At 40.9% G+C, this 26077-nt stretch overlaps 1 long non-coding RNA gene across 3 annotated transcripts in view; it reads left to right on the top strand.

Annotated features, from left to right (window-relative positions):
• Positions 1-26077, top strand: part of LOC137251723 (uncharacterized) — a 75264-nt gene that overhangs the window by 7723 nt on the left and 41464 nt on the right. Inside the window, exon 2 of one of the 3 annotated variants that reach the window (XR_010953326.1) lies at positions 23131-23322. The exons of 1 other annotated variant lie outside the window; for it this stretch is intronic. This is a non-coding gene — a long non-coding RNA (uncharacterized lncRNA). Of the gene's footprint in view, positions 1-23130; positions 23417-26077 lie in introns of all 3 variants that reach the window. One more of the 3 variants, XR_010953324.1, reaches the window with a different exon arrangement.

Below are 26077 nucleotides of genomic sequence, written 5' to 3'. Positions count from 1 at the left end.
CCGTAATACATAACCGTGGATGAATGGGAAAACCTAGTACATATTTACATATATACTATTTTTTGGTACAGTTTATGTAAATTTTTTTACTTGTGCCTACATATATTTAGTATATGTATCAAAATTTTATTGGCGCGTTATTCATTTGACCTGCAGACGCCGCAGTAGCAGCAACGTGAAAATCGTAAAAAAATCACAAATATCACAAACTAGTGAGTGCAGCTAAGGCGGCGCCAATAAAACAACTTGCGGTTCGCTTTGGTGCACGTCAATGACTATGACTCTTTATGTCTGTGCGCCGTGCTTTTCGCTATTTTATGTTTTTCTTTAAATTTTATTGTACTTATTTAATTTTTTTCGTGTCTGTGAAAGTTGAAATGGTTCGTTTTGTCTTGGAATTTTTATGTTTGTGTACGTTTGTAGTAGCGTTGAATATTTCGTGGATTCGTTCCTTGTTAATGTTTATGGGGGAGCGTCTAGTAAAAATAAGACATGAGTATTCTCTTATGATTCCCCCCCCCCCCCCCCCCCCCCCCCCTCTTTCACTTTGAAAAATTATACGTATTTTTGTATGTATATGTACATAAAATATTTGTAAAAATTGCAATTCTAATTCTTCCCAATGAGAGTTGAAACGTCTGGTTTGGTAGAATCTAGTATATAAATACATACATACATATGTACATTTTTAAAGCTTATTCGTATTTGCTATGTTGTTGTTGTTGTTGTAGCAATGCTCGCCCCACCTAATAGCCGCGACCGATCACAAATTGTCATCAATATCCTCTAACGGGAGTCCAAGGAAACTTGCCGTTTCAACAGGGGTGGACCATAAGGAAAGGGGTGTTAGAGGCGTTGGTTCCACATTACAATTGAAGAGATGGTTGGTGTCATGTGGGGACACATTGCAAGCGGGGCATACATTTTGTATGTCGGGGTTGATTCTGGATAAGTAAGAGTTTAACCTGTTACAGTATCCAGAACGAAGTTGAGCAAGAGTGACACGCGCGTCCCTGGGGAGTATGCGTTCCTCTTCCGCAAGTTTTGGATAATTTTCGTTAAGTACTGGATTTACCGGGCAATTCCCGGCATAAAGGTCCGACGCCTGTTTATGGAGTTCACCAAGGACCTGCTTGTGTTTTTTCACTTCATACGGCTGGGTTATCAGGTGCCGTATTTCCTCAAAATGCTTACGGAGATGACTCCTTAAGCCCCTAGGCGGTGCTGGTTCATCAATCAGATGTCTGTTGGGATGCCCAGGTTTCTGGGTATTCAACAGGAACTGTTTGGTCAGCATCTCATTTCTCTCCCTGATGGGGAGTATTCTCGCCTCATTATGCAGATGGTGTTCTGGGGACATAAGAAGACAGCCCGTGGCGATTCTGAGAGCAGTATTTTTGCAGGCCTGTAGTTTCTTCCAGTGGGTGATTTTTTGGCTTGGCGACCATATGGGTGACGCGTAGCACGTAATCGGCTGGCTAATTGCTTTGTATGTAGTCATGAGCGTTTCTTTATCTTTTCCCCAAGTACTGCCAGCGAGGGATTTGAGGATTTTGTTACGGCTCTGAATTCTCGGAACAATTGCGGCTGCGTGCTCACCAAAATGTAGATCCTGATCAAACGTCACACCCAAGATTTTGGGGTGTAGGACAGTCGGTAGCGTAGTGCCATCGACGTGGATGTTCAAAATGGTCAACATTTGGGGCGTCCATGTTGTAAATAAGGTCGCGGAAGATTTAGTCGGTGATAATGCCATGTTTCGCGAGGCGAAAAAACTGGAGAGATCAGGGAGGTAGCCGTTTATTTTATTGCATAGCGCATCGATCTTTGGGCCTGGGCCTGTGGCCATTATTGTGCAGGCATCGGCGTAGGAAACGATTTTGACTCCTTCCGGTGGTGAAGGTAGCTTAGATATGTAGAAATTAAACAAAAGTGAGGATAGGACACCACCCTGTGGCACCCCTTGTTTAATTCTCCTTGGTTTTGATGTTTCGTTTCTAAATTGCACCGATGCCTGCCGACCACCCAGATAATTTGCGGTCCACCTTTTAAGACATGGGGGAAGGGTAGACCCTTCCAGGTCCTGCAGTAACGAGCCATGGTTGACCGTATCAAAAGCTTTTGATAGGTCTAGCGCTACGAGTACTGTTCTATGGTGGGGGTATTGATTTAAACCGCAATTTATCTAGGTGCTAATGGCATTTAGCGCGGTGGTAGTGCTATGGAGTTTTCTGAAGCCATGCTGATGAGGGGCTAGCTGCAAATTTACTTGGAAATAAGGGAGCAAAATGGCTTCAAGCGTCTTTGCCACTGGCGATAGGAGAGATATCGGACGATACGACTCACCTATGTTAGCTGGTTTCCCAGGCTTTAGTAGCGGGACCACCTTGGCCATTTTCCATTTCGCAGGTATGACAAAGGTGGAAAGAGACAGATTGAAGACATGCGCTAAATATTTGAAACCCTCTTTCCCTAGGTTTTTAAGCATCGGCATGGCTATGCCGTCTGGGCCCACTGCTTTGGATGGTTTAGCACGACCAATGGCGTCCTCAACCTTTTTAGCCGTGATGGTGATTGGTGACGCGCTGAATTTGTGTTTATGTGCGCGTCTATTGGCTCTCCGTCTATCTTTGTTGACCGTAGGATGCATTATATATTGTCGGCAGAAAGCGCATTTTTTCGCGTCCGACAGCACTTTGTCGCCAAAGGCGATGGAAACTTTGTCTTTGCGCTTAGTCGGATTCGATAGGGACTTTACGGTGGACCAAAGTTTACCCACACCGGTAGAGAGGTTACAACCTCTTAGGTGCTCCTCCCATTTCGCCCGCTTGTGTTCATCCACAAGCAATCTGATGCGTTGGTTTATATCCCTTATTTGGGGGTCGCCTGGATCAAGCTGTCTTATAAGGTCACGTTCTCTCGCTAAGTTTGCGGCCTCCGCCGGGAAGTGGGGCCGAATTTCGGGAATTCTCCCGGCGGGAATGAAATGTGCCGAGGCGGATTTAATGACCTTACGGAAGGCACGCTCCTCTTGGCGGGCATCAGTCGGGATAGGGAGGGCAGCTAGGCGGCTGTCTGTAAAGGATTTATATTCTTCCCACTTTCCTTTTTTGAAGTTTATGAAAGTGCGTTTTTCAGTGACGATAAAGTCGGCGGTACGCTCAAGCGAAATAAGTATGGGCAGGTGGTCGGATGCCAATGTTACCATCGGCTGCCAGTTGACGCAGTTTACGAGTTCTGCGCTCGCCATTGAGATATCTGTCGAGCTGTGACAGCTTCCTACCATACGTGTGGGGGCGTCTCCGTTTATTGTGCAGAACGTTGTTTATTCTATTTGCTATCGAAAACTGTAGTGGTATTATTTTGAAATATACATATATACAACATTTTATAATTATCAAATGCTGTCGGTTTTGGTGTAGCAACGTCGTCCTTTTGCCGGTGTTGTGTGCTTTCGAAGTTTATGTGTTATTGTAGCCTCTTGATTGCAACACATTACTTAGCCGGGGTGCATTTATATACAGTGATGTGACCTGAAAAAAAAAAAAATAGGGACAGTAGTATTAAAATCATACGCGCCCTTACTGGGTACATATCGCAGGTTCCTCTCTGAGCACTTCCCCACAGCTCAGTATTAGGCACTCAGCACCAGCTCGAATGATTTGGCCGTGTAGCCTTTCCAACCTCCCAGACAACGCAGCCCCAATTGTTTAATTTAATTTATTTATAATTACGGCTGTTTAGGCCTAAAACTTAAACTAGTAAATACAATTCATTATTAAAATCACTTAGTTCTATTGAATATGCTGTCGGAATGCCATCTGATTCCGATCAGCATATTTACTAGCATGACAAACGGACGAGCCTAGGAGTCACTCTTTTAAGGGAGGTTGCAAAAGACGCGTTTCCAATCCTCCAGTGCTCCCAGCATATGGCAACACAATTTTGAACATATATTTTCATTTATGACGCTGTCATGCATGAATATTCCGATCAGCACAGCTCAACATGTAATGGGAGGTTGAAAAGGACGTGTTTCCAATCCCCCCTCTTCCAACTTTTGCTTGGCCTTATTTTATTTTATTATGAGTGGTATCTCAAAGTGATGAGCAATGTCCCGAATCACGCTGAAAGGACGTTGTGTACCATCAAGTTTAGAAAACTCAATAGCACCACCACCGCGCTAAATGCCATTAGCACCCAGATAAATTGTGGTTTTAATCAGAAGCCCCCCATAGAACAGTACTCGTAGCGCTAGACCTATCAAAAGCTTTTGATACGGTCAACTATGGCACGTTACTGCAAGACTTGGAAGAGTCTACCTTTCCCCCATGTCTTAAAAGGTGGACCGCAAATTATCTGGGTGGTCGGCAGGCATCGGTGCAATTCAGGAACGAAATATCAAAGCCAAGAAGAATTAAACAAGGGGTGCCACAGGGTGGTGTCCTATCCCCACTTTTGTTTAATTTTTACATATAAAAACTACCTTCGCCACCAGAAGGAGTTACTATCGTTTCTTACGCCGATGACTATACAATAATGGCCACAGGCCCTTCAGCTTTGCTACAGAATAAACGGCTACCTCCCTGATCTCGACCATTTTGAACATCCACGCCGATGGCACTACGCTACCGACTGTCCTACACCCCAAAATCTTGGGTGTGACGTTTGATCAGGATCCTCATTTTGGTGAGCACGCAGCCGCAATTATTCCAAAAATCCAGAGCCGTAATAAAATCCTTAAATCCCTTGCTGGCAGTACTTGGGGAAAAGACAAAGAAACGCTCATTACCACATACAAAGCAATTGGACAGCCGTTTGCGTGCTACGCGTCCCCTATATGGTCGCCAAACCTAAAGCTACCCACTGGAAGAAGCTACAGGCCTGTCAAAATACTGCGCTCAGAGCCGCCACGGGCTGTCTTCTTATGTCCCCAGAGCACCATCTACATAATGAGGCGAGAATACTCCCCATCAGGGAGAGAAATGAGATGCTAACTAAACAGTTCCTGTTGAATACCCAGAAACCTGGGCATCCCAACGGTCACCTGATTGATGAGCCAGCACCGCCTAGGGACTCAAGGAGTCATCTCCGTAAGCATTTTGAGGAAATACGGCACCTGAGAACTCAGCCGTATGAAGCAAAAAAACACAAGCAGGTCCTTGGTGAACTCCACAAACAGGCGTCGGACTTTTATGCCAGGAATTGCCCGGTAAATCCAGTACTCAGGGAACAGTACCCAAAACTTGCGGAAGAGGAACGTATACTCCCCAGGGAAACGCGAGTCACTCTGGCTCAACTTCGTTCCGGATACTGTAACAGGTTAAACTCTTACATATCCAGAATCAACCCCGACATACAAAATGTACAATACAATGTGTCCCCACATGACACCAACCATTTCTTTAATTGTAATGTGGAACCAACGCCTCTAACACCCCTTTCATTATGGTTCACCCCTGTCGAAACAGCAAGTTTCCTTGGACTCCCGTTAGAGGATATTGATGACAATTTGTGATCGGTCGCAGCTATTAGGTGGGGCGAAACATTGCTACAACAACAACAACAACCATCAACGCAGCAACTGTCGGTCTGAGACTGCGATTTCGAGGCTTCGTGCGAACCGTTTTGGGTTAATCATTCCACAGCTTAAGGCTTAGCTGGATTTGCATTCCTGAATATGCATTACATGCACGAAATCACGTCCATTCCGACAGCGCTAATAATCAATTCCTGTTGCTGAACATCACAGTACATTTCAACAACGCCACCGTGGTGTGATGGTAGCGTGCTCCGCCTATCACGCCGTATGCCCTGGGTTCAACTCCCGGGCAAAGCAACATCAAAATTTTAGAAATACGATTTTTCAATTAGAAGAAAATTTTTCTAAGCGGGGTCGCCCCTCGGCAGTGTCTGGCAAGCGCTCCGATTGTATTTCTGCCATGAAAAGCTCTCAGTGAAAACTCATCTGCCTTGCAGATGCCGTTCGGAGTCGGCATAAAACAAGTAGGTCCCGTCCGGCCAATTTGTAGGGAAAAATCAAGAGGAGCACGACGCAAATTGGAAGAGAAGCTCGGCCTTAGATCTCTTCGGAGGTTATCGCGCCTTACATTTATTTTTTTTTATTGAATATTAATTAATTCGCTAATAAAATATATATAAATAATAATGATATAATGGTAAACACAATAACGCAGTGTTATAACATCCTATGTCACTAAAAAAGTTCTGCTGAACGAGCTAAAAGATATTCCCCATAATTTGGGGTTGAATACATACATATGGTATATAGTATTGTTACGAATATTAGCAAAACTAAGGAGTGCTGCCGTCGCTAAGCCGATGCTAAGCAGTGACGTGAATGCACATCAATAATTCAATCATTATGTATCTACATAAACGAAACAATAACAGCGTCTACATATATGTACCATGTACGTATACGAGCAGCGGAGAGTCAATGCACTAACACATGCATATATCTGAGATACTCCTATAAGTATGCAATGAGAAAAACTATAAAATTGTGCAATTGTAGTTACAGCTGAGAAGTTTGAGAGCTACTGGACTAGTAGATTCTGGAAGCGCCTAGAAGATGTATAAAATTGTGCAATTTTAGTTATAGCTGAGAAGTTTGAGAGCTCATGGACAATGCTAGTAGATTCTTGAAAATGCGAACGAGGAAACCAAAGAGTATAAAAGGCGACAGATGTAGAGGCGCTGTAATTCAGTTTGATTTGAGTTGTCAAGCAGTTACGACTAAGACGATATCTAGCGAGCAACATCAGTATTATTTTGAAAGTCAGTTTCATTTAAGCTATCAGTTTGGTTGTTAAGCTATTCGTTGCACAGTTTGAGTGTTATTGTGAAGTATTTTAATAAAGGCCATTTTCCATTATTCAATATTGGAGTTATTTATTCAACAGTTTAGCGATACGAACCTAGCAAAAGGGCAAATAAGAGGATTTGCAGAAAATTCGTTACAATTGGTGTCAGAACAGGAATTGTTGAATAAATTCCGAAGACTTCGAATACAACTTGGACATGGCAAAGTGGAGTGAATTGAAGATCCAGCAGCTGAAGAAGGAGTTGGAGAACCGTGGATTGAATACAAGCGGCATTAAAATCGAACTTCAAGCACGACTACGAGAGGAAATGGAAGCAGAAGGAATTAACGTGGAAGAGTATGTCTTTCCTCTTGATGGCGAGGAGACAACAAAAATTGAAGAGAAAAATGAAACATCGCAGACAGTTACCAGAACAGACTTGAACGTGATATTGGCTGCAATATCTGCACAAACGTCGACAGTAACATCGAAAATTGAAGCACAAGAAACACGTATTTCAGAAATGTCGACACAAATAACATCCAAGATGGAAAAACAACTAGAATCGCAGGAGAACCGTATAACAGCGAAGATTGAAGCACAGGAAACACAAATTTCTTCACAACTGGAATCGCAGGAAACCCGCATAACATCACAATTGGAAGAACAGAAGACATATTTGGCATCTCAACTGGAAGCGCAAGAGGCACGTATATCTGAAATGTCGGCACAAATTTCGGAACAGGTATCATCGCAGCTCTTTGTGAAACTGGAAGAGCAGGATGCAAAAATTTTACAACTCGAGGACAAAATTGATGCCGAAATAGAAGCGTTAAAAGGTCGTATGGAGCAGTTACAACTAAACCGCCCAGCTGTTTCAGCAAGCAATCCAAAGGTAAAAACACCATCATTTGACGGTTCTGTTCCTTTCCAGGTCTTCAAGCTACAATTTGAGAAGACCGCAGGAGTGAACAACTGGAATGCGGAAGATAAAGTTGCTGCACTGTTCGTGGCATTGAAGGGGCCAGCAGCGGAAATCCTACAGACGATTCCCGAAGGAGAGCGGAACAATTATGAAGCATTGATGGCTGCTGTAGAGACGTTACGGAAGCGAGCATAGGAAACAGATATTCCAAATTGAGTTGCAAAACCACTACCCAAAAGCAAATGAGACATTGCAGGAGTTTGCTTCAGATTGAAAGATTGGCTCATCTTGCAAATGCAGACGCACCCGTGGAATACACTGAAAGGGTAAAAATCCAGAGCTTCATAAATGGCATACGAGATGTGGAAACGAAGCGGGCTACATATGCAAATCCAAAGCTGACATTTGCTGAAACGGTATCACATGCATTGACTCAGGAAACGGCCTCACTATTGAGTAAACCAGCATACAAAGCTAATCGTGTGGAAGTGGAAAGACCAGATTGGGTAGACACAATTTTGGAAGCACTGAAGGGATCACAACAGAAAAATGTCGGAGTTATTAAATGTTTCAAGTGCGGCAACCCAGGTCATATTGCACGACATTGCAGCAGCGGTCCCAATAGCTCCAACAATGTGGGTGGTCGTAAACGCAGAGCAGAAGGTGATGAGCAAATCTCCAAGACCACTCAATCGTTAAACTAAATCGAGTCAGCCGCACGGGGCGACAGCTGGCTCCCGCAATTGAATGCCCCATAATCTCTATCTCGCAGATTGGAAGAAGATCGAGCTATCTTACTGTTGGAGGACATGTGGACGGAAAGGAACGTTTACTGACTGTAGATACAGGTGCATCTCATTCCATCATTCGAGCGGATTTAGTCAACAAAAAGATAAGACCATTGCTTGGAGCAAGATTACGTACAGCCACGGGAGAGGACACCCAGGTAATTGGAGAAGTAGAATGTGAAGTCGCAATTGGGAACGTCACGGTAATACACAATTTTATAGTGGCAGAAATTGTTGATGAAATCATAATTGGAGTGGACTTCTTAATCGACCAGGGCATCAAGATCGACATGCAAAGCAAGACGATGCGATATAAAAACATGGATGTACCACTTAATTTCGGCTACGAGAGAGGCTACAGCAGTAAACGAGTGCTGGTGGAAGAGAGTCAGCAAATACCACCAAAATCCGAAGCAGTCATCTGGGCAAAGGTTGATGGAGATTGTGGGACAAACAAATTGTGGGTTGTCGAAGCAGCAAACAAATCAGCACTAAACATACTTGTAGGAAAAACCCTGGTATTCCGGTAAGAGTACTCAATGAGTTCAAGTCACCACTCAAACTGACTAAAGGAGCTATTTTGGGAAGATGCCAAGAGGCTGAAGTAGTTATTAACTGTGAACAGCTCCAGGAACACGTTTCGGCTAGTAATACTGATCTTTCAAATAACATCACGGCATGAACGCAGGGGCTAGAGGAAGCATATCAGAATAAGGCAAAACAACTGCTCCTAAAGTACGCGAACATATTTGACCAGGATGATTCTAAACCAGGCCGCACCAACGTTGTGAAACACCAAATTGACACTGGAGATGCGAGGCCGATCCGTCAAGCTCCACGTAGTGTTCCACTGGCGAAGCGGGAAGTTGTGAGTCAAATCATTCAAGAAATGAGCGAAAAAAAGCGTCGTCATCGAACCATCAGCTAGTCCATGGAGCTCACCGGTAGTACTTGTAAAGAAGAAGGATGGAAAAATGAGGGTTTGCGTGGACTACCGGAAGTTGAATGACGTTACGAAAAAAGATAGCTACCCGTTGCCAAGAATTGACAACACTCTGGACTCGCTATCTGGTACGAAATTGTTTTCCGCACTGGACTTGAAAAGCGGCTACTGGCAAGTTGAGGTGAAGGAGAAAGATAAAGAGAAAACAGCCTTCAGTGTCGGTGATGGTCTTTGGCAATTTACAGTGATGCCTTTTGGACTTTGTAATGCACCAGCTACTTTTGAGAGACTCGTGGACCAGGTACTGAAAGGACTACATTGGAAAACATGCTTGGTGTACCTGGACGACATCATCGTATTGGGCAAGAATTTTGATGAACGTCTTAAGAACTTGGAGGAAGTTTTCCAGAGAATAGCTGGCGCTGGTCTGAAGTTAAGTCCCAAAAAGTGTACGCTGTTTAAAAAGGAAGTAAATTATTTGGGCCACAAGGTAACGACAGAAGGTGTCTGTACAGCGAATGAAAAGATAGAGGCAGTAAAGGATTGGCCAAGACCACAGAATCTGCATGAATTGAGAAGATTCCTTGGGCTGTGCACATATTACCGCCGATTTGTACCAAATTTTGCCAGCGTAGCCCATAGTCTCCACGAGCTAACAAGAAAAAATAAAGCTTTTGAATGGAAGAAGGAGCAAGAAGTAGCTTTCCAAACATTGAAAGAGCGGTTGTGCACTGCCCCAATGTTGGCATACCCGATTCCAGGAGCAACGTTTATTCTAGATACAGATGCGATCGGATATGCTATAGGAGGCGTTTTATCACAACTGGTCGATGGACAAGAGAAGGTAGTTGCTTATTACAGCCGTTCAATTGGAAAACCAGAGAGGAACTATTGCGTTACAGAGAGAGCTGTTGGCATTGGTAGAGTGCATTAAACATTTTCACAAATACATCTACGGCCAGCGATTCCGTGTCAGGACAGATCACGCAGCGCTGAAATGGCCTCTGCAGTTCCGTAATCCGGAAGGACAATTGGCACGGTGGATCGAGCGACTACAAAGCTATGACTTTTCCATTGAGCGAAAAGGTAGTACCCATGGAAATGCTGATGCAATGTCACGAAGACCATGTAGTCTGGAATGCAAGCACTGCTCAAAGGCCGAAGCTCAAGAAGACATTATAGATGTCCGGCTAATGACTATAACGTGTACGGATGAATGGGACAAGGAACAACTAAGAAAGTGTCAGCTAGAAGATACAGATCTGTCACATGTTATGCAAGAGCTCGAACCAAACGAAAGACCAAGCAGAGAGATGTCAGCAGAGATTCCCATTGCGAAGTCATATTGGGCACAGTGGAACAGTTTAGAATTGATATCCGGTTGCTTGCATCGAGTATGGGAGAGTGAGGATGGTCAATGCAAGAAGAAACTGATAGTTGTTCCCAGGAAGAGGATTCCTGACGTGCTCAGCGAGCTGCACAATGGTCCAAGTGGAGGTCATCTTGGAATCACGAAGACACTCGAGAAAATTAAGCAGATATTCTATTGGGTTGGTTGCCGTCAGTCGGTAACCGAGTGGATTGCCAACTGCGAGGTATGCAACAGAGCGAAAGGGCCCAAAACCCGAAGTCATGGCCAGATGAAGCAGTATATTTCAGGTGCACCATTTGAAAGGATCGCCATGGATGTCGCAGGTCCATTTCCTACTAGCAACCGCGGAAACAAATACGTACTGGTGGTTATGGATTATTTCAGTAAATGGCCAGAGGTATACCCAATCCCAAACCAAGAAGCAGAAACAGTAGCAGAAGTGGTTAAAAACGAATGGGTTGCAAGGTATGGTGTACCAATGGAGTTACATTCTGACCAAGGCAGGAATTTTGAATCAGCTGTGTTCCAAGAAATGTGCAAGAAGTTGGGCATTCGAAAAACACGGACAACTGCATTGCATCCTCAGTCCGATGGTATGGTGGAACGCTCCAATAGAACATTGGAGGAGCATTTAAGGAAAGTAGTAGACAAGTACCATAAGGACTGGGATACACACATATCATTATTCTTGATGGCCTACCGATCGGCAGTACATGACACAACGGGCCAAACTCCCGCAAAGGTAACTTTTGGCAATGACCTTCGACTGCCAGCCGATTTGAAGTATGGGATAGATGCCGATGCGGAAAGGAATGTCAAGAAATCCACTGGTGTCTTGGAAGAAGAGCTGAGAGAGATACACGATCTGGTAAGGCAACGAGCAAAGATTATGAGTGACAAGATGAAAGCGAGGTACGATAAAGCAATTAATTCGGAAGGGTTTCAGGAAGGAGATTTGGTGCTGCTGTACAACCCACAACGAAAAAAAGCTTTGTCCCCGAAATTGCAGTGTAACTGGGAAGGCCCATACAAAGTTGTAAAACGGATCAACGATGTAGTGTACCGCATACAAACCATTGGCAAACCACGAACCAAAATCAAAGTGGTTCATTTGGAGAGGCTAGCAGCGGTTAAATCGAGAGATTTGTCTAATCGGGACGATCAGACTTAGGTGGAGGGCAGTGTTACGAATATTAGCAAAACTAAGGAGTGCTGCCGTCTCTAAGCCGATGCTAAGCAGTGACGTGAATGCACATCAATAATTCAATCATTATGTATCTACATAAACGAAACATATATGTACCATGTACGTATACGAGCAGCGGAGAGTCAATGCACTAATACATGCATATATCTGAGATACTCCTATAAGTATGCAATGAGAAAAACTATAAAATAATGCAATTGTAGTTACAGCTGAGAAGTTTGAGAGCTACTGGACTAGTAGATTCTGGAAGCGCCTAGAAGATGTATAAAATTGTGCAATTTTAGTTATAGCTGAGAAGTTTGAGAGCTCATGGACAATGCTAGTAGATTCTAGAAAATGCGAACGAGGAAACCAAAGAGTATAAAAGGTGACAAATGTAGAGGCGCTGTAATTCAGTTTGATTTGAGTTGTCAAGCAGTTACGACTAAGACGATATCTAGCGAGTAATAGCAGTATTATTTTGAAAGTCAGTTTCATTTAAGCTATCAGTTTGGTTATTAAGCTATTCATTGCACAGTTTGAGTGTTATTGTGAAGTATTTTAATAAAGGTCATTTTTCCATTATTCAATATTGGAGTTATTTATTCAACAGTTTAGCGATACGAACCTAGCAAAAGGGCAAAAAAGAGAATTTGCAGAAAATTCGTTACAGTATTTACCAAATTGTGTATAAAAGGAATAGCACAACAAAAAGGCCATACTTAGAGACAAATTACAAAGTGTGCAGCGGGCATTCAAATTAATAATTTTATTTATTTATTTATTTAGTATATTAAAGTCAACACAGACACAAAGCGGTAGACTACTGGATACAAAATACAGTACAAATAATAAGAAAAAATAAACATAAGTGTAAAAACAAAATTTTAAATAAAAACAAAATTATAAATAATAAAATTAATTAAGTTAAATTTTAATTTTAATCGATATCTAAATCAAAATCAAAATTAATACTGAAATAAAAATTGACATCTTATTAAGAATCTTTGAAAAAATATCATGCCAGACGTGAGAGTATTTCCTTACGGATAGCAGCAACCGAATACTCAAAACTAATACAGTTGTACAGTTCATTATAGCGCGGGCACCAATTGCGAAGAGGGCTAAATTTGGAAAAATTTCGCCGGAGAATGGGTAAATGAAAGAGAACATGGTGTCTCGAAGTTCCCGCAGGAACAAAAAAATTTAGTCTGCTCACAAGGTCAGTGGAGTCTATCTCTCCGATAATCAGTTTATGAAGGAACAGTACCTCGAGTAATGTTCTTCTATTCTTTAAAGTTTGGCAAACTAATGAGAATAAGTATATTTGATTCCCAATTAAGACTACGTAATGCGAAGATTAAAATCTGCTTCTGTACCGATTCAATTCGATCTATATGATTTTTATATCCCGGAGACCAAATACAGGAACAATACTCCAGTATTGGGCGTACCAATGATGTGTAAAGAGTCTTGGTTAGATAAGGATATTCAAATTCTTTAGCCCATATTTTTATAAATCCAAGTACACCCGATGCTTTGTTTATGATAGATGAAATATGCATGTTAAAGCTCAATTTCGCATCAAAAAGAACACCTAGGTCACATACTACATATATACGCTCCAAGGAGCACCATCTATCATATAGGACTTTAAAACTGGGTGGACTCAATGAAATGTCATTAGTTTACATTTGCAACAGTTCAAAACTAGTAGATTTACTGTACACCATAATTGAAATGAGTCTAAATCGGCCTGAAGTAGATCCAAACGAGAAGAGTTAGAAGGCAAGTATGTATATCATAGTTTTACATCATCTGCATACATTTGAGCTCGGGAATACGAAATAACCTTACCTCTCTGAAGTTGGCAAGACAACTTTTACGCGGAAAAAATTACCTATTGGAAAAATTGCCGTGAATTTGCCGCAATTTATCCGTGAAACAAAAAAATTTGCCGCGGCCATATTTTAGAAAATACAGGGTGGCACGATAACTTCACGTGAAAAATTTTCAAATTCTTTTTTATGCTGAACCGTCAACTTCAAGTGAAGTCAGCGTGCCACTTTTCGAAAACCACCTTAGACACCAGTTAGCAAAATAATTCTTGCACGTGAATTTGCCGTAAATTTGACGTAGATAACTGGCATGTTTTATAAATTCGAAAAAAAAAAAAATTCAAATTTTTTTCATGGTGCACCGCCAACTTCACGTGAAGTTAGCGTGTCGCCCTCAGAAAACCACCTTAGAGGCCAGCTAGGAAAATAATTCTTGCACACGAATTTGCCGTAGATAAGTGGCATATTTTATAAATTCGAAAAAAAATTTTCAAAATTTTTTCATGGTGCACCGCCAACTTCACGTGAAGTTAGCGTGCCGCCCTCAGAAAACCCCCTTAGAGGCCAGCTAGGAAAATAACTCTTGCACACGAATTTGCCGTAAATTTGTCGTAAAGTGGCATATTTTATAAATTCGAAAAAAAATGTTTCAAAATTTTTTCATGGTGCACCGCCAACTTGACGTGAAGTTAGCGTGCCACCCTCAGAAAACCACCTTAGAGGCCAGCTAGGAAAATAATTCTTGCACACGAATTTGCCGTAAATTTGCCGTAGATAAGTGGCATATTTTTCAATTAGCAGAAAATTTTTCTAAGCGGGGTCGCCCCTCGGCAGTGTCTGGCAAGCGCTCCGATTGTATTTCTGCCATGAAAAGCTCTCAGTGAAAACTCATCTGCCTTGCAGATGCCGTTCGGAGTCGGCATAAAACATGTAGGTCCCGTCCGGCCAATTTGTAGGGAAAAATCAAGAGGAGCACGACGCAAATTGGAAGAGAAGCTCGGCCTTAGATCTCTTCGGAGGTTATCGCGCCTTACATTTATTTTTTTTTTTTAAGTGGCATATTTTATAAATTCGGAAAAAAATTTTTCCAATTTTTTTCATGGTGCACCGCCAGCTTCACATGAAGTTAGCGTGCCACCCTCAGAAAACCACCTTAGAGGCCAGCTAGGAAAATAATTCTTGCACACGGATTTGCCGTAAATTTGCCGTAGATAAGTGGCATATTTTATAAATTCGGAAAAAAAAATTTCAAATTTTTTTCATGGTGCACCGCCAACTTCACGTGAAGTTAGCGTGCCACCCTAAGAAAATCACCTTAGAGGCCAGCTAGGAAAATAATTCTTGCACACGAATTTGCCGTAAATTTTCCGTAGATAAGTGGCATATTTTATAAATTCGAAAAAAAAAATTCAAATTTTTTTCATGGTGCACCGCCAACTTCACGTGAAGTTAGCGTGCCGCCCTCAGAAAACCCCCATAGAGACCAGCTAGGAAAAAAATTCTTGCACACGGAATTGCCGTAAATTTGCCGTAGAAAGTGGCATATTTTATAAATTCGAAAAAAAAATTTTCAAAATTTGTTCATGGTGCACCGCCAACTTCACGTGAAGTTAGCGTGCCGCCTTTAGAAAACCACCTTAGAGGCCAGCTAGGAAAATAATTCTTTTTTTAGAATTTTAGAAAATACAGGGTGGCGCGCTAACTTCACGTGAGAAATTTTCAAATTTTTTTTTATGTTGAACCGTCAACTTCAAGTGAAGTCAGCGTGCCACTTTTCGAAAACCACCTTAGACACCAGTTAGCAAAATAATTCTTGCACGTGAATTTGCCGTAAATTTGACGTAGATAACTGGCATGTTTTATAAATTCGAAAAAAAAAAAATTCAAATTTTTTTCATGGTGCACCGCCAACTTCACGTGAAGTTAGCGTGCCGCCCTCAGAAAACCACCTTAGAGGCCAGCTAGGAAAATAATTCTTGCACACGAATTTGCCGTAGATAAGTGGCATATTTTATAAATTCGAAAAAAAAATTTTCAAAATTTTTTCATGGTGCACCGCCAACTTCACGTGAAGTTAGCGTGCCGCCCTCAGAAAACCCCCTTAGAGGCCAGCTAGGAAAATAACTCTTGCACACGAATTTGCCGTAAATTTGCCGTAGATAAGTGACATATTTTATAAATTCGAAAAAAAATGTTTCAAAATTTTTTCATGGTGCACTGCCAACTTGACGTGAAGTTAGCGTGCCACCCTCAGAAAACCACCTTAGAGGCCAGCTAGGAAAATAATTCTTGCACACGAATTTGCCGTAAATTTGCCGTAGATAAGTGGCATATTTTATAAATTCGGAAAAAAAATTTTCAAATTTTTTTCATGGTGCACCGCCAACTTCACGTGAAGTTAGCGTGCCACCCTCAGAAAACCACCTTAGAGGCCAGCTAGGAAAATAATTCTTGCACACGAATTTGCCGTAAATTTGCCGTAGATAAGTGGCATATTTTATAAATTCGGAAAAAAAAATTTCAAATTTTTTTCATGGTGCACCGCCAACTTCACGTGAAGTTAGCGTGCCACCCTAAGAAAATCACTTTAGAGGCCAGCTAGGAAAATAATTCTTGCACACGAATTTGCCGTAAATTTGCCGTAGATAAGTGGCATATTTTATAAATTCGAAAAAAAAAAATTCAAATTTTTTTCATGGTGCACCGCCAACTTCACGTGAAGTTAGCGTGCCGCCCTCAGAAAACCTCCATAGAGACCAGCTAGGAAAAAAATTCTTGCACACGGAATTGCCGTAAATTTGCCGTAGAAAGTGGCATATTTTATAAATTCGAAAAAAAATTTTTCAAAATTTGTTCATGGTGCACCGCCAACTTCACGTGAAGTTAGCGTGCCGCCCTCAGAAAACCACCTTAGAGGCCAGCTAGGAAAATAATTCTTGCACACAAATTTGCCGTAAATTTGCCGTAGATAAGTGGCATATTTTATAAATTCGAAAAAAAAATTTTAAAAATTAGTTCATGGTGCACCGCCAACTTCACGTTAAGTTAGCGTGCCGCCCTCAGAAAACCACCCTAGAGGCCAGCTAGAAAAATAATTCTTGCACACGAATTTGCCGTAGATAAGTGGCATATTTTATAAATTCGAAAAAAAAAATTAAAATTTTTTTCATGGTGCACCGCCAACTTCACGTGAAGTTGGCGTGCCGCCCTCAGAAAACCACCTTAGAGGCCAGCTAGGAAAATAATTCTTGCACACGAATTTGCCGTAAATTTGCCGTAGATAAGTGGCATATCTTGTAAATTCGAAAAAAAAAATTTTCAAATTTTTTTTTATGTTGAACCGTCAACTTCAAGTGAAGTCAGCGTGCCACTTTTCGAAAACCACCTTAGACACCAGTTAGAAAAATAATTCTTGCAATTGAATTTGCCGTAAATTTGCCGTGAATTATACGTGAAACAAAAAAATGTGCCGCGGCCATGTTTTAGAAAATACAGGGTGGCACGTCAACTTCACGTGAAGTTAGCGTGCCACCCTCAGAAAACCCCCATAGAGACCAGCTGGGAAAATAATTCTTGCACGCGGAATTGCCGTAAATTTGCCGTAGATAAATGGCATATTTTATAAATTGGAAAAAAAAATTTTCTAAATTTTTTCATGGTGCACCGCCAACTTCACGTGAAGTTAGCGTGCCGCCCTCAGAAAACCACCGTAGAGGCCAGCTAGGAAAATAATTCTTGCACACAAATTTGCCGTAGGTAAGTGGCATATTTTATAAATTCCAAAAAAAAAAATTTTCAAAATTTTTTCATGGTGCACCGCCAACTTCAAGTGAAGTTAGCGTGCCGCCCTCAGAAAACCACTTTAGAGGCCAGCTAGGAAAATAATTCTTGCACACGAATTTGCCGTAGATAAGTGGCATATTTTATAAATTCGAAAAAAAAAATCATATTTTTTTATGGTGCACCGCCAACTTCATGTGAAGTTAGCGTGCCACTTTCGAAAACCACCTTAGAGGCCAGCTAGGAAAATAATTCTTGCACACGAATTTGCCGTAAATTTTCCGTAGATAAGTGGCATATTTTATAAATTTGAAAAAGAAAATTCAAATTTTTTTATGGTGCACCGTATGGTAAGTGGCATATTTTATAAAAATATATAGGCGCATAGTCAAAATAAAATAGTGTGACGAATATGAGGGCGCTAAGTGATACCCACATCCCTAGTCTGATGCTAAGTAAATAAGTTGTGACTTTATTAAAGCAGACAGTCACTTGTATCTACATACACGAATCAATCATTATGTCTACACATATGTAGGTACACGCAGCTGAGAGCAACGCACAAGCACATGCAGATATCTTATCTGAAATGCTCCTAAAGGTAAGCAATTGTGATTGTGGAAGTGTCGCTCACACATACAAGCGCATGGGGTATGAGAGAGGCTATAAAAATTATACATCTGTAGTTGTAGCTGAGAAATTTATAACTAACTAAGCAAATTCTGGAAGCGCATTGAAGATGCCACGAGGAAATCACAGAGTATAAAAGCATCAGCGGTAGAGGCACAATGGGCGGTTTTTTCAGTTAAGCACGCTATCTGTCGGGCAATAGATCAGTTTCATTCATTTAAGCTATCCGTCAGGTTGGTTATTAAGTAAGCAAAGTATAAGTGTTATTGTGAAGTACTTTAATAAAGGCCATTTTTCAATTATTCAATATTGGAGTTATTTATTCAACAGTTTAGGGATACGAACGTTAGCAGAAGATTGCTAATAAGGGGAATTGCAGTAAATTCGTTACAATTGGTGTCAGAAGAGGAATTGTTGAATAAATTCCAGAGGGCAACAAGGACATGGCAAAGTTCAGTGAATTGAAGATCCAGCAACTGAAGAAGGAGTTGGACAGCCGTGGATTGAATACAACAGGCAATAAACTCGAACTTCAGGCACGACTACGAGAGGCAATGGAATTAGAGGGAATTAACGTGGAAGAGTATGTATTTCATCTTGATGGCAAGGAGACAACAAAAATTGAAGAGAAAAACGGAACATCACAGACAGTTACCAGCACAGACTTGAACATGATATTGGCTGCAATATCTGCACAAACATCGACAGTAGCATCCCAACTGGAATCGCAAGAGACACGCATAACATCCAAGATGGAAACTCAACTGGAAGAACAGAAAACGTATATGTCATCACAGATGGAATCGCAAGAGACACGCATAACATCTAAGATTGAAGCACAGGAGACGCGTATTTCCGAAATGTCGGCACAAATTTCAGCACAGATATCATCTCAGATCTCCACACAACTAGAAGAGCAGGAAGTCCGTATATCATCGAAACTGGAAGTGCATATGGAAGAAAAACTAACCCAGTTTCATGAAGGCTTCAGTGGTCGACAGGATAAAATAGAGGCAGAGATGGATGCTTTGAAAGATAGGATCCAGGAATTACAATTGAACCGCCCAGTCGTTTCAACGTCTAATCCGAAGGTAAAAACTCCATCCTTTGACGGTTCTGTTCCTTTCCAGGTCCAACTGGAATGCTGAAGATAAAGTTGCTGCATTGTTCGTAGCTTTAAAAGGACCAGCTGCGGAAATCTTACAGACCATCCCAGAGTACGAGCGGAACAACTACGAAACATTGATGAGCGCTTTAGAGAGACGTTACGGAAGCGAGCATAGGAAACAGATATTCCAAATTGAGTTGCAAAACCGCTACCAAAAAGCAAATGAGACATTGCAGGAGTTTGCTTCAGATATTGAAAGATTGGCTCATCTTGCAAATGCGGACGCACCCGTGGAATACACTGAAAGGGTAAAAATCCTGAGCTTCATAAATGGCATACGAGACGTAGAAACGAAGCGAGCGACATATGCAAACCCAAAACCCACATTCGCAGAAACGGTATCCCATGCACTGACTCAAGAAACAGCGTCGCTTTTGAGTAAGCCCGCATAAAAAGCTCATCGCGTGGAAGTATAAAGGCCAGAGTGGGTAGACGCAATATTGGAGGCGCTGAAAGGATCGCAAAAGTGGAGTGAAAAAGTTATTAAATGCTTCAAATGCGGGAAGCCCGGTCACATTGCACGTCATTGCGATCTTGGTCCTGGTAGTTCCAACTTGGGTGGCCGTAAACGCAAAGCTGGAGGAGATGAGCAAGAGCGTGCGAGATGTAAAAATCGAGAGCTAGCTCCAGCTATTGAATATCCTGTGATATCTGTGTCGCAAATTGGAAGGAAATCAAGCAGTCTTACCGTCAGAGGGAATGTGGATGGCAAGGAGCGTGTACTGACTGTAGATACGGGCGCATCTCATTCCTTGATTCGATCTGATTTAGTCAACAGGAGAGTAAAACCGTTACCTGGAGCAAGGTTGCGTACGGTCACAGGCGAGTATAACCAAGTCCAGGGAGAAGTGATATGTGAAGTCCTAATTGGGAAGGTCATGGTTCTACACAAATTCCTTGTGGCGGGGATCGTTGATGAAGTCATATTGGAAGTGGACTTCTTAGTTGACCATGACATTAGGATCGATATGCCAAGAAAGATTATGCGCTATGAGAACCAGGATGTGCCACTTAACTTCAGTTTGGAAGAAGGGTTCAGCAGTAATCGAGTGCTGCTGAAAGAGATCCGACACAAACCGCAAAATTCAAAGGCAGCAGTTCGGGCAAGGGTTGATGGAACAAATGGGCCAAACAAATCAAAACCGAAGGTACCTGTGAGAGAAACACTGGCATTGAAAAGCACTAACGGACGTACTAAAACGAAGGAAAGAATTTCGCAGAAAGAATGCAAGGGTGGTTTCAAGCCAGGGCACACTACTGTTGTGAAGCGTCGGAACGATACTGATTATGCAAAGCAAATCCGTCCAGCGCAAGCTCTACGAAGTAGTTCATTGGCCAAACAACAGAGTGTGAAGGAACGAACCAGGGTATTGAGTAGTACGATGAAACGCAGGTACGATGAGAACAATAATTCGGAAGGTTTCTTGGAGGGAGATTTGGTACTGTTATACAACCCTCACCGGCGGAAAGGTGTTCCATCCAAGATTCGGTGCAGTTGGGAAGGCCCGTACAAAGTTGTGGAGAAGATCAGTGATACCATCTACCGCATACAAACCACTGGGAAACCACGGAGTAGAAGAGTAGTACATTTGGAGATGCTAGCGGCGTTTAGATCGGGAGATTTGTCTGATCGGGACGATCAGACTTAGGTGTTCGTTACAATAGGTTTTAAATTTAGTTACAGCTTTTTGATATAATTTTCTATGAGCTATCTGTCAAAAAATCTGCAGCTAAATATAAAATCTATTTTATCTTCACTATGCCCCATAGTCTTTGCATGTTCCTTCATAAACCCTTCCAATAATGCCGCTTAAAATATGAGTTACATATGTACGTCTGAGCAGCAACTTTATCATGACCTGTGCATCACTTACGAAAGATTTTTGTATTTGAGTTAGGTAGAAAGCTATGCAAATTTTCTGCATTATGCCTGCTATGGTTTCTATGCTCAAAAGAGTTTGTCAAGCGGCAGTTACCCACGAACGTACGTAGAAAAAACGTGTCAGCTGACACGACCTAACTTATGAGCAAGGCGAATACAGGTGGTGGCAAAGCGAATTCAATAAATTCGCCGTGCAGAAGAATGTCAAGGCAAAAGAAAATGTTCATTGATTTCGATTAACTGACATTTTGCAGTACAAGGCGTTGTATGGAAAATTATCAAGAAGAAGCAATCAGCTGATGGGATAACACCACCTGTAATGAATTCGCCTTGCTTATGAGTGTGCAATGTAAACGAAAACTCACCTACGTTCAACGCACGTACGTACGTAGCCCGGAACGTAGAAATCAAAACAATTTTGATTTTTTCCGTAAGAACGTGTCAGCTTATCGCTCTCTCACAAGACAGAGTTGCCTATTAAATATTTTGTGTGCTATGTTTGGACCAATTGCAGTTATTATACAAAAAGGCCTAATGATTGTCTAAAATTTTGTTGAAATATCCTAAAATTATTATATAAAATTGGAGGTTACAAATAAATGAACTAGAAATTCTTATTCAATATTTGTTTCTGCCATTTGCACCATGAAAAATTGTAATTCCAAAAGTTGATGTTTGCATAAGCATGCATGGAAACTGTTTAATGGAAACAGTGTGTGGGGACACACATAGCACACAACATCTGGCAATACCATTCTATGTGGCAGTTCTTCTTCGTTTCTGTTTCCTCTTGTCATTCGCTGGCGGTTGCAAGTTCGAATTGCAACCGGAGACAATTCATTGAATCGCTACCAACTGAACTAAGCTGACGCTTCTATATAAATTAATAAGAATTCAATATTTAACAATTCCACATATTTTGTAACTTAATATAAATTATCTACATAATAAATATACGTTCATTTGATACAAATTAAATTGGCTAAGTGGTTAACAACCACAAGTGCTTTGCTGTAAACAATACACACACAAATATGTTATGTACATGTACACAGACGCACACATTGATTCCTACGGGCTTGAGGGTTCGGTAAAACGTGTTTCGTACGACAAACGTCCGTGCGTATGGCACACGTCGGTGGGTAACTGCCGCATCAGGATGGAGCATCCGTAACGCGGGAAACACCTATACGCAAAGATAAATAGATTAAAAAAACAGTAGCGATCCTTTTCACCTTTTGATGCAACAACGTCGGACTTCTTCTGTATGGTGAAATCTGGAAAAATATCATTGACGATGAATTGTGTCCAACAGGATATAAACATGTAATTAGATTTGACTTTTACCTGGAACAATTTAAAAATAAGTAAAAGGTGTGAGACCTTAAGAAATCAGTTCGATTTTATCTATAGACTTAATATCTACATACACAAGTACATTTATGCAATTCACAAAGGCTCTTATTGTCTTATGAAGTATTTTTTAACTACGACCCTTGTGAACACTACAATGAGTTGTATGTCGTATTTAAGTACATCCGTATGAAAACCCATGAGTAAAACGCATTAAAAAACCTATTTACTACTTTAGTTTTCATTGTTATTATTTACATATGTTTACGAACATTTTTTTTTTAATTAATAAATAATTCGTTTGATAATAACTTAGCACACTTGTATTTGAGAAATAACATCAAATAACTTTTGAGACAGTATGAGATCTTGTGAATTGGCTAATTATTTTAATATAATTTTCTTCATCATTGACAAGGTAATTTAAACTCTTTACAGGAACTCTTATATGCTTTGAGGTTTACTCGTTAACCAAAAGTGGTTTATATGCTGAATTACACAAATTACCAAAAAAACTAACAGGCGAAGACGGAACAATATTTAATCTCACGGGAGTGGTATGCTACGAAGGTGCGGAATATCAAAAGGAGCCGGATGATATGGGCCATTATACGACAATATGCCAAAGGGGTGGGCAATATATACTGTACGATGATTTGCACGAAAAGAGCAAAGGACCAGTATTAAATAAAAGCTAAATAAAACCTTATTATTTATTTGAGAGGTGAAGCATTACATTTATATGAAGTTGGCGGGGGACCATAAAAAAATTTGAAATTTTTTTCGAATTTATAAAATATTCCACTTATCTACGGCAAATTTACGGTAAATTCGTGTGCAAGAATTATTTTCCTTGCTGATCTCTAAGGTGGTTTTCTGAGGGTGGCACGCTAACTTCACGTGAAGTTGGCGGTGCACCATACAAAAAATTTGAAAATTGTTTTTTCGAATTTATAAAATATGCCACTTATCTACGGAAAATTCGAGTTCAAGAATTATTTTTCTAACGGGTCTCTAAGGTGGTTTTCGAAAGATGGCACGCTAACTTCACATGAAGTTGGCGGTGCACCATAAAAAATATGATTTTTTTTTCGAATATATAAAATATGGCACTTATCTACGGCAAATTCGTGTGCAAGCATTATTTTCCTTGCTGGTCTCTAAGGTGGTTTTCTGAGGGTGGCACGCTAACTTCACGTGAAGTTGGCGGTGCACCAGGAAAAAAATTTATAATTTTTTTTTTCGAATTTATAAAATATGCCACTTACCTACGGCAAATTTACGGCAAATTCGTGTGCAAGAATTATTTTCCTAGCTGGACTCTAGGGTGGTTTTCTGAGGGTGGCACGCTAACTTCACGTGAAGTTGGCGGTGCACCATGAAAAAAATAAAAAATGTTTTTTTCTAATTTATATAATATGCAACTTATCTACGGCAAATTTACGGCAAATTCGTGTGCAAGAATTATTTTCCTAGCTGGTCTCTAAGGGGGTTTTGTGAGGGTGGCACGCTAACTTCACGTGGAGTTGGCGGTGCACCATGAAAAAAATTTAAATTTTTTTTTTTTCTAATTTATATAATATGCAACTTATCTACGGCATATTTACGGCAAATTCGTGTGCAAGAATTATTTTCCTAGCTGGTCTCTAAGCGGGTTTTCTGAAGGTGGCATGCTAACTTCACGTGAAGTTGGCGTGCCACCCTGTATTTTCTAAAACATGGCCGCGGCAAATTTTTTTGTTTCACGCATAATTCATGGCAAATTTACAGCAAATTCACGTGCAAGAATTATTTTCCTAACTGGTGTCTAAGGTGGTTTTCGAAAAGTGGCACGCTAACTTCACGTGAAGTTGGCGGTGCACCATAAAAAAAAGTAAAATTTTTTTTTTCGAAATTATAAAATATGCCACTTATCTACGGAAAATTTACGGCAAATTCGTGTGCAAGAATTATTTTCCTAGCTGGCCTGTAAATTGGTTTTCTGAGGGTGGCATGCTAACTTCACGTGAAGTTGGCGGTGCACCATAAAAAAAATTTGAAAATTGTTTTTTCGAATTTATAAAATATGCCACTTATCTACGGCAAATTTACGGCAAATTCGTGTGCAAGAATTATTTTCCTAGCTGGTCTCTAAGGGGGTTTTCTGAGGGTGGCATGCTAACTTCACGTGAAGTTGGCGGTGCACCATAAAAAAATTTGAAAATTGTTTTTTTCGAATTTATAAAATATGCCACTTATCTACGGCAAATTCGTGTGCAAGAAATATTTTCCTAGCTGGTCTCTAAGGGGGTTTTCTGAGGGTGGCATGCTAACTTCACGTGAAGTTGGCGGTGCACCATAAAAAAATTTGAAAATTGTTTTTTCGAATTTATAAAATATGCCACTTATCTACGGCAAATTTACGGCAAATTCGTGTGCAAGAAATATTTTCCTAGCTGGTCTCTAAGGGGGTTTTCTGAGGGTGGCATGCTAACTTCACGTGAAGTTGGCGGTGCACCATAAAAAAATTTGAAAATTGTTTTTTCGAATTTATAAAATATGCCACTTACCTACGGCAAATTTATGGCAAATTCGTGTGCAAGAATTATTTTTCTAGCTGGACTCTAGGGTGGTTTTCTGAGGGTGGCACGCTAACATCACGTGAAGTTGGAGGTGCACCATAAAAAAATTTGAAAATTGTTTTTTCGAATTTATAAAATATGCCACTTATCTACGGCAAATTCACGGCAAGTTCGTGTGCAAGAATTATTTTCCTAGCTGGCCTCTAAGGTGGTTTTCTGAGGGTGGCACGCTAACTTCACGTGAAGTTGGCGGTGCACCATAAAAAAATTTGTATTTTTTTTTTTCGAATTTATAAAATATGCGTGCCACCCTCAGAAAACCACCTTAGAGACCAGCAAGGAAAATAATTCTTGCACACGAATTTGCCTTAAATTTGCCGTAGATAAGTGGCATATTTTATAAATTCGAAAAAACAATTTTCAAATTTTTTTTATGGTGCACCGCCAACTTCACGTGAAGTTAGCATGCCACCCTCAGAAAACCCCCTTAGAGACCAGCTAGGAAAATAATTCTTGCACACGAATTTGCCGTAGATAAGTGGCATATTTTATAAATTCGAAAAAAAAATTTTAAATTTTTTTCATGGTGCACCGCCAACTTCACGTGAAGTTAGCATGCCACCCTCAGAAAACCCCCTTAGAGACCAGCTAGGAAAATAATTCTTGCACGTGAATTTGCCGTAAATTTGCGGTGAATTATGCGTGAAACAAAAAAATTTGCCGCGGCCATGTTTTAGAAAATACAGGGTGGCACGCTAACTTCACGTGGAGTTGGCGGTGCACCATGAAAAAAATTTAAAATTTTTTTTTCGAATTTATAAAAT

The sequence above is a fragment of the Eurosta solidaginis genome, chromosome 1 (assembly GCF_040869045.1).
Source record: "Eurosta solidaginis isolate ZX-2024a chromosome 1, ASM4086904v1, whole genome shotgun sequence".
Lineage (NCBI taxonomy): Eukaryota > Metazoa > Arthropoda > Insecta > Diptera > Tephritidae > Eurosta > Eurosta solidaginis.
This window is presented reverse-complemented; position numbering and strand designations above follow the sequence as displayed.